The following is a 9,835-nucleotide window of genomic DNA, read 5'->3' on the forward strand; positions in this document are numbered from 1 at the left end:
AGTGGAACAGATTAGAAGAGGCAAAAATGACTCCAGACACACTCGGCCACCTCATCTTTGACAAAAGTGCAAAAGAGCCTCACTGGAGGAAAGATAGCCTCTTTAATAAATTGTGATGGAAAATTGGAATTCAATTTGCCAAAGATTAAAACTAAACCTATATCTGTCACCATGCACTAAAGTAAAATTGAAATGGATTAAAGATCAAAATATTAAACAAAAAAACTAAACTGGCTTAAAGAGAGGCTAGGTAGAAGTCTTGAAGATATTGGGGTAGGAAAAGATTTCATAAACAAAACCTCAGTTTCCTGTGAACTAGTAGAAAGAATCAACAAGTGGGATCTATTGTTCTTAAAAAGCTTCTGCACAGCAAGATGAACTGCTAACAGCATGGACAACCGACAATGTGGGAATATATTTGACCAGCTGTTCCTCAGACACAAGCCTACTATTTAGAATATATAAAGAACTTAAAAAAATCAGACTTCTCAAATTAAAAGACCCAATCTAAAAAAGGGGATCTGAAATAAACAGACATTTCTCAGACAAAGAAGCATAAGTAGCAAATAAACATATGAAAAAACATTCAACATCACTGGTCATTTAAGAGATGCAAATGGAAACAATGCTGAGATTTCATCTCACCCCAGAAAGAATGGCTGCTATCACAAAATCAATCAATAACAAATACTGTCAGGGCTGTGGGGCAAAAGGAACCCTTCTTCACTGTTGGTGGGAGTATAGATTTGTGCAACCACTATGAAAATCAGCATGGAGATATCTCAGAGAACTAGGACTAGAGGTCCCATCTGACCCACCTATTCCCCTGCTGGGTATCTTTCCAAAAGAATTAAAAGAATCATACCAGAGTGATATATGTGCACCCATGTTCATAGCAGCACAGTTTGTAATAGCTAAAACTTGGAAGCAGCCCTATTTCTGATCAACTGGAGATTAGATAAAGAGAATGTGGGGTGTTTTTATCAAGTTGAGTAATAGTCAGCCACAAAGAATGTGAAATTAGAGACATTTATAGGTAAATGGATGCACATTGAGGCCATACTCTTAAGTGAAATAAATAGAACACACATGTGTAAATAATGAAGTTTCTCTGGTGTGAGACACTGAAAATGTAAATGAGGATCAAAATGTATAATAGATAATGTGAAACAGGAAGACGTGCAAAGAGGAATGGGACATGAGAGGGGCAGGGGAAAGGAAAGAACAGAATGGAAATACTGTGAGAAAACTAAGGAGTGGGAAAAAGTCTTGGTAAATATTGGGGGGTGGAGAAGTAGGAGGGAGGGGAGGGGAAGGGGAAAGTGAGAACCAAGATGTATTATATAAAGGTACAAGTCTCCAATGATGAATGCCATCATTCTGCATGCCTGAAATGTACCGATAAAAGTAATTTAAAAAAAGAACTTCCTGAGTACACTTCACAGTTCCTCTGGCTTCTTGATTACCTGAGATAACCTTTTCAAATTAGGTCGGAAAAGATAGGAAACCTAAACATCTATACTTGCGTAGTCTGTATCCTCTGGCATATTATTTGATTTTTTGAAGATTATGACTGATATTCCACGTTCTGTCACAAAAGTAAACAAAGAAGACAAAAGTATGAAGTACAAAAGCACTTCAAATTAGATTATGTGCAAAAAAAATCCAAAAGCCGATATCTAGAATAACAAAGAAACATATATGTTTATTTTTTGAAATTATACCTATAATATATAATATATATTATATATATGCTACTTATTCTTATTAGCTAAAGAAAATTTTAAATCTACTTTGCATTAGCATAGGTATGTCATATATATAAATATGTCGTGCATAAATATGAAGTACAACAACACTTCTAATTAAATCATGTAAAAAAAAAGACGACCTGAAAGCTGATATCCAGAATAAAAGAGAAATATATAAGGTTCCATTGTTTTTGAAATTATATATATATATATATATATATCTACTTAGTTTTATTAACTAAGGAAATATTAAATCTTGTTTCCCTTGCTATACATGTGCCACATATAATGGCTGCCTTAAGATCAGCCACAGATTGTCTCCGAAGAAATATAAAAGTTTAAAAATCTTATATATTTAAATACTTTTAGCTTTAGATGCTCCTTTTCTTTTTTTTTGTACTGGATCAAACTCAGGACCTTGCTCTTTTGAGGAAGGAACAGTGCCACTGAGCTAAATTCCAAGTGCTAGCTTTAAAATGACATTTTTAAACTCTGCATTCCTACTGCACTTTCTACATAAAGCATTTTATTTTATATTTTAATTTTAGTTATTTCTGCCTTATAGGATTATAATCTCATGCTCAACTCTTTTGCATTCTCCAAGGGGCCTAGTGTGGCACATTATTTTTGTGGTGTAATGGCTTTAATTTCTGATCATGCTTCATAGTACAGTGATTGTAACCAGTGTTGGGGTGGAGGAATTGTGAATTTTTTTATGGTCAAAATATTTTCAGTTTGGGAAGTTAAAAATAATCAGGAAATGGAGGATGGTGAGGGATGCACCATAGTGTGAGTATAATTAATTAGTCCAAGTGAGCTCTGCACTTAACGATGGTGAATAATGTAAATTTTTGGAGTTAAATGTTGTTGTAATAAAAATACAAATAAAAAGTCAGTGAATTTGACAAAACCAAGAGAAATGAATAGTACACATGTGGTTCCTCTTGAATCAATGAAGAGTTCCTAAGCACTTGATGACTTTCATTTTTCCTTCTTCTTCTGCCATTAATGTAAGGAAGTCCTTAGAGACTGGCAAAACATGGACCAGTTTGGCTGATCATAATCTCTGTGCTTTGAGCCCTTAGGGACATATAACAGTCAATGTTCTGTGCCTCCAGATCTTCAGTCCAGTGGAAACAACACCTTTGTGTCTTCCTCCATAATATTCTGGATCACGAGATTCCTATCTGAGCCTGCTTTCATGTCTACTATGAGGATGGAGGCTATGTCTTCAGTGGGCACCAACACATTGGATCTGAAGACTTTTGCTATTGTTCAGCAGAGTAGCAGTAGAAATAAGTAAGTGCTGAGGGAGATTATAGATGGAGGCGGAACTATCTATCAGGATCATTGCTTTCCCATCATCAGGGACATCATTCAATTTGGGCAGCTGGATGGCAGCATAGAGTTGTTCAAAAATTTAGCAGTAAGGCCTGTCATTTCCAGAAGAAATCCCTTTCTCACTGTGAACTTCTCTTTGAGGGAGGGGGCTACTTGCAGATGTCAGTGTGTGACAGCTGCTGTATCAGCTACAGGAATAATGGCCATGTTCAAAGTCAATGGTCACAGAAAGCGCAGGCACTGAGAATTCACCACAGGTCACTATTTTCTCTATTCAAGAACATCCTCACAGTTGTCCATATACGTTTGAAATTTTTTATCAGCTAACTCAATCTTGGAAGAAGACATAAAATCAGGTCTTGCTTTCCTTCATATTCTGGAAATTGGAAAGAGTTTAAAAGTGTATCTGCAGTGAAGACCAATGTCCCTCTGCTTGTTTCAGGGTACTTTACCCACAGTCTGAAAAATTAATTGATTTCTTTTGCATCCAGGTGTCATCTTTTGAGCATAGGAAATGTTGTTAGGATTTCTAAGTCCATGGTTGCATCTGAGTGGAATTCTAGTTCATACAACTGCATTGAGTATGAATGAAACAGATAATCAATGTTCTCTATGAGATTAACATATGATGAGTATAAAATCAGAGGAAATAGAAGTTAGTGTTAACAATGATAAGGATAATCTTCATACTATTCAACTAAAGGATCTTGTGACTTGAAATTATTGTTTTCCTATTTCTGGAGCATGATAGTTTCATTTCTCCTTATGTTTAGTAACTTATACCTCATATTTGGTAAATGCTATATATTTTGAAAGAAATGACCCTCCCCCATATCTGATTCTCAGGGTCCATATTTGGCAGAGAAGAGAAATAAAAAATTATAGTGCATGTTAAACCATGAATATACCCTTCCTTTATTCACAAATGCTAGTCATAACCAATGTGGCTTCAACACACTGGTAGTTTTCTCTTTGCATGTTCATCCTTTTCAGGGATAACACATAGCCTTAAATGAATATAAAATAGCACTTGTTTGTGAGTATATCATGGACATATAGGCCTGAAAATTCTATTTAATTGCATTGAAAATATTCAGGTATTCAAAGACCTTGGCAGAGATGTTCATGGTTATAGAGAAAGCAAAAGAGACACAAAGAGAAGTAAGCAGGCAAGCCTTACTGATAGAGCTGAGAAATATTAGACACATTTTAAACTTTCACATCATTTGAAGTCTCCAGAGAGCTATTTGGTAATTGTATGCACCATTTCTTTCATTATTGAAATCTTTAAAAAATAACTCACACTGACCAAATATTTATTAGTTTCTCAACGTAGATTAGTTGTTAAACACATGGTGAGGATGGCTTTTGTTCTCTCTATATCCACAAAGGAAATGGAGCTCAGAGAAGTAGAGAGATTTATGCACCTTCAGGATATTGTAGGAAGTCACCGATATGGAACAAAAACGTTCGGTATTTTGGGCTCCCTCCCAGGACATTTTCTCTGCTACTGGAGCAAAGTGGGAAAATTTACCCCCTATACAAGTAGAAATTTATTTTCTTTTTCTTTCTTTTTCAGGGAGATTTGAGACATGGTCTCATTGTATGGTAGAGGATGGCACTGCATTTGAGATCCTCCTACCTCTGACTGCTAAATGATGATATTACAGATGTTCATGACTATGCCTGGCTAAGATTACATTTCTTGATGAGTTATATTAAAAGGTTATTATTATAATTTTTTATTGGTACCGGTGATGGAACTCTGGTCCTTGAACTTGCATACCAGGCAGTGAAACCACTGAGCTAAATCCCTGACCCTAAAAAGTTATTATTAAGGAGAGTTCATATATATTTTTCAGGGTACATGCTAAGAATAAGAAGATGCATTTAATAATAACTTAAATTTTATTGATATATCAATATAGGTGATTAATAGTAAAATTTGATGACTATCAGTTGTAAATATCATATGAAAATGCACTTGTGTTGTATGAAGAAGGCAGTAGAATTTTAAAGGATTGTTGCATTAAGGACCTGATGTCCCTCCCTCAGGTAATGCTGTACATCATCTAAATCATACAGAGGAGATGTATCTATTTCACAGAGAGAATAACAATTTACATGATGATGGAGCTAATATATTCCATGGGTAATATGTGATGCATTGTATTCTATTTAGATGGTTTTGAATATTCTTTAGGTAAATAATTATGAAATCTCTTTATGGATACTTAAATATAAACTGGTATGGAAACCTTGAGAATAAAATAAGATTCAAGACAGCAATTGCCTTTGCAGAATAAATGTGCAGGAGAACAAAATAACATAGAAATACCGACTACTTGAATTATGTAGGTAGTAGTTTCTATCTGATTAAAATAGCAGTTTTGTTGCAACTGACATTGAATTATATATTTCAATTAGTAACCACTTTTATTGGTTAATAAAATAGTAAATTTCTTGATGAGTTATATTAAAAGGTTATTATTATAATTTTTTAGGTCATATTAATGAACTATTTTCTAAGTGCTAGTAAATATCAGAAGTGATACACCAATCTTGACAGATTTGTTGATTAGATAGCATTAATTTAATCTGAGCATCTGGATATTTAAAGTCTCCAGTTTGATATATTGATATATGAAGTTGAAAAGCACTAGTCTATGGATATAAATATTTTTGTTATTGTTTCCTTCTTTTCCTTTGTGGTTATGTGAATCAATCCTCTGGTCTTGTACATGGCAGAAAAGTGTTCTACCATCTTTCTATAGCCCAGCACTAGGAGTTTTTGAAAGTTTCTTTAAAACAGCTGCATAAGTAAGCATTTATTGTTGCTGTATTATAATAGAAAAAATTGCCAAATGTGTTTCTTATTTCCTGTACTTTCTTCTTTTGCATTGCTTCCAAATTATATCACAGTGCTAGCTGACAAAATAATGAACTTGAGTTTCCTTCAGGTAGCTGATGTAAGAGCCTTATAATCCATGTTTCAGGGAAGATTTACTTGAAAGTCCATTAACCAGAGAAAAGAAGAAGGTCAGGTCTCAAACCTGGGCATTTGAGCTGACCAATTAAAGTCCTTCACTTTCAGGGAGATGATTTGTGATCATAAAATCAGTGAAAGAATATGTCCAGGCTACTTCAGAATGTAGTTTCAAGAAAGAAAGAAAAAAGTATATATCTGTCTTCACAGCACAAATCTTACCAATATATGGGTTTGACAGAAATAAATCAGTGCAGTAAAAAAACAATTTACAAAGTGTTTCTTAGCACTTCATTACTCTTTGGGGAGGTGGTGAGGATTGATCCCAAGGTTACACATCTACCTTTATTTTATTTTTTAAATTTGAGAAAGGGTTTTTCTAGATCACCGTTTCTCAGATTGAGTTCAAATTTTAATCCGCCTGCCTCAGCCTCCCAGATTCCTGGGATTACAGGCGTGTGCCCCTTTCCTAGCTATGTTTTGTTACTTTTTAATCATTGACTTGTACATTGTATACTAATGCCACATTTGTTGTTAATCATATGATTATGTGCATTCAAGCAAACAAGTTTTATAAATTTTTCACAGAGTCCAAGGATACAAAATTATGCATGAAAGAGAGAAAACAGGAATCCAAGAACTATGAAAATTTCTGGGCAATAATAGGAACATACCTATATTTACCAATGAACCATCACATTAGTGTAGTGTTCATATAATGCAGTCCTAATTTTTGTGGAATTGTTAGAAATATTCTAAGTATAGGGACATTGTATCTTGGTTTTAGATAAACATAAGTTTGAATGCTTCTTAATTGCAATTAGAATATTATTCTGAAAGGAGACAGGCTATTATTTACTCTTTACTATTAATTAAAAAGGGGGTTATATTTTGCTGTAATCACAGACTTCTTAGTTGCTAATATTTTGGGGTATAACATTGTTGAGTGTCTGTAAAGTACATGGGTATGGAAGGATGTGAAAAACACAATGACCAATAATGAAACAGTTCCCAAGGGAATTTGTTTTATCACAGTTTAAAAATATTGCTGAAGGTGTATGAACTCCAAGTTCAAATAATTCATATTTAAATACATGCATTCAAAATACATGCAGAATACAGTGTACTTATTTATGTGCATCTTTTTTTCTAACTTTTTTTTCCCCAAAGGTGTTCAAGCAATACAGAGGGAGAAAATCTAACACAGGTCTCCGAATTCCATCTCTTAGGCTTCTCAGAGGATCCAGACTTGCAGCCTATTCTCCTTGGACTGTTCCTGACCATGTACCTGGTCACGGTGCTTGGGAACCTGCTCATCATACTGGCTGTCAGCTCTGACTCCCACCTCCACATCCCCATGTACTTCTTTCTCTCCAACCTGTCCTTGGCTGACATTGGTTTCACTTCCACCATGGTCCCAAAGTTGATTGTGGACATCCTAACTCACACTAGGGTCATTTCCTATGTGGGCTGCCTGACACAGATGTCTTTTTTTGCAATATTTGGATGTATGGATGATATGCTTCTGACTGTGATGGTCTATGACCGGTTTGTGGCCATTTGTCACCCCCTGTTGTATCCGGTCATTATGAATCCTCACCATTGTGGCTTCTTAGTTGTGCTTTCATTTTTGTTCAGCCTCTTGGACTCTCAGCTCCATAATTTGATTGTCTTACAATTTACCTACTTCAAGGATGTGGTTATTTCCAATTTCTTCTGTAACCCTGCTCAACTCCTTAATCTTGACTGTTCTGACAATTTTTCCAGTAACATTTTAAAGTATATTACTGGTATGTTATTTGGATTTTTTCCCATGTCAGGGATATTTTTGTCTTACTACAAAATTGTTTATTCCATTCTGAGAATCCCATCACCAGGAGGGAAGTTTAAAGCCTTCTCCACCTGTGGGTCTCACCTGTCAGTTGTTTGCTTATTTTATGGAACAAGCATTGGTGTGTACTTTGGTTCAGCTGTATTACAATCTCCCACAAATTGTTTGGTGGCCTCAGTTATTTACACCTTGGTCACCCCAATGCTAAATCCATTTATCTACAGCCTGAGGAACCAGAACATTAAAAGAAGCTTGAGCAGGCTCCACAGTAGAAAATTCTAATAGTAAGACTTGAGGTATCCATTATAAATATAAAGAAAACAAGACAGCAAAATTAAACATTTGTATCTGTACATTCTGCTTCTGTGACCACATTGCTTTTGTATTAGATGATTTTAAATTCTCATCACATATTTATCATAGTAAGATAGTTGTAGTCAGTGTATGAACATGGGAAATATTGGGACTTTTAATAAAGTTTTAGTTTGTTAAGATGAGCAGTTTCTGTAAGTGGATTTCTGGGGTGGATGTATTATAGTGTGAGTATAATTAATGCCACAGACATCTGCACTTGAAAAAGATGAATATTGTCAAATTTTAATTAAAAATTTATCATAATAGAAATAGAAACAAAAAAACCAATATAAATCTGGAAAAGAAAAAAAAAAGAAATGAACATATAACTAAGCTTCCTTCTGATTCTAGGAAGAAACCCCAAATTCAGTGGAGATTTATTTTCCCTTCTTCTCAAATTAGCATTAGAAAGTCCTTAGAGTTTGTGGTGGAGCAATTTGGCTAATTACAAGCTCTATACATTGAGTCTCCAAGGTCATATAATAGCTAATATTCAGTTTGTGCCTCCAGAAGTTTTTTGATAGCTTCAGCCCTGCAGGCATCATACCTGTGTTGCTTCCTTCTATGGTTGTCTGTGTCTGAAAGCTCCTGTATGAGATTGCATTCAAGTCTATTCTGAGGACAGAGCATGGGCTTCCATTGGGAAATAGGTAAAGGACACTGGATTTTCTATTTGGTCATGATATTGAAGAGAAGTAGCACAAAACACTAAGTGGTAAAAGACATGGAGGATGGAGGAAGGACTATCAGGCACATTGAGTGTTCATCATCAGGACAACAAATTCAGTTCTGGGTAGCCAAATGGGAAAATCCATATGTGCAAAATTTGAGGCATGAGTACTGTAGAATTTACATGTATGATTGCAGTGGGCATTCTAGAAATCTCATCCAAGGTTTTGATTTTCTCTCACTTTGGTTCTTCTTTTCAAAGGCATACAATGCATACAAAAGAAAATGGATTATTCTAAAGAGTTTCCTGAGCACTTCAAAAGAATTATGAAGGACATGTTGAGGATGAGGGTGAGCATGTCAATAATCACAACCACATTGATCACTATTAATACATTTCTGTGTGTCAAGTGTTCTATGTAGATTGTTTCATCTACATAGCCTTCACCAGCTTATAAATGTCACATTATTCTGTTTTATTAAAACAAATGAGCATGACGTTTTTATCCAACATGTGCTTGTGCATAGCTCGGCACACTGAAGGCATGTTTGAATTGAGCTGTCTGATTAGACACATGGGGAACCTGGGTAGGAGAATCCTGGTAGTAAGTTCCCTTGACAACTCAATCACCGACTTCACATCCCTATTACTCCAGGAGAAACCTTGCCAACTGTGTATATCTCTTTGGGGCTCTTAATAGCTCATAGGATAAAGCTGCTCATGGAACATGTTGGGTCAACCATAGGAAGAATGGCTGAGGTCAGAACCATGAAACACAGAAAGAGAAAGCCCATGATAACATAGCACAGGCTCTATGTTTTCCTGCTTCAGACTATCTTTTCAGCTGACCATGCAATATTATAAACATCCCACATAATTGCAAAAGGAAACTTAAAGTCAGG

The 9,835-nt window shown here is 35.2% G+C and overlaps 1 pseudogene; it reads left to right on the forward strand.

Annotated features, from left to right (window-relative positions):
- The first annotated feature begins 7,186 nt into the window (after positions 1-7,186).
- LOC147820556 (olfactory receptor 7E24-like) lies at positions 7,187-8,278 on the forward strand (annotated as a pseudogene).
- Positions 8,279-9,835: the final 1,557 nt, after the last annotated feature.

This window comes from Heterocephalus glaber, unplaced genomic scaffold, assembly GCF_053883595.1.
Source record: "Heterocephalus glaber isolate CG9 unplaced genomic scaffold, H.glaber_assembly_v1.0 deba00001859, whole genome shotgun sequence".
In the NCBI taxonomy this organism is placed as follows: Eukaryota; Metazoa; Chordata; class Mammalia; order Rodentia; family Bathyergidae; genus Heterocephalus; species Heterocephalus glaber.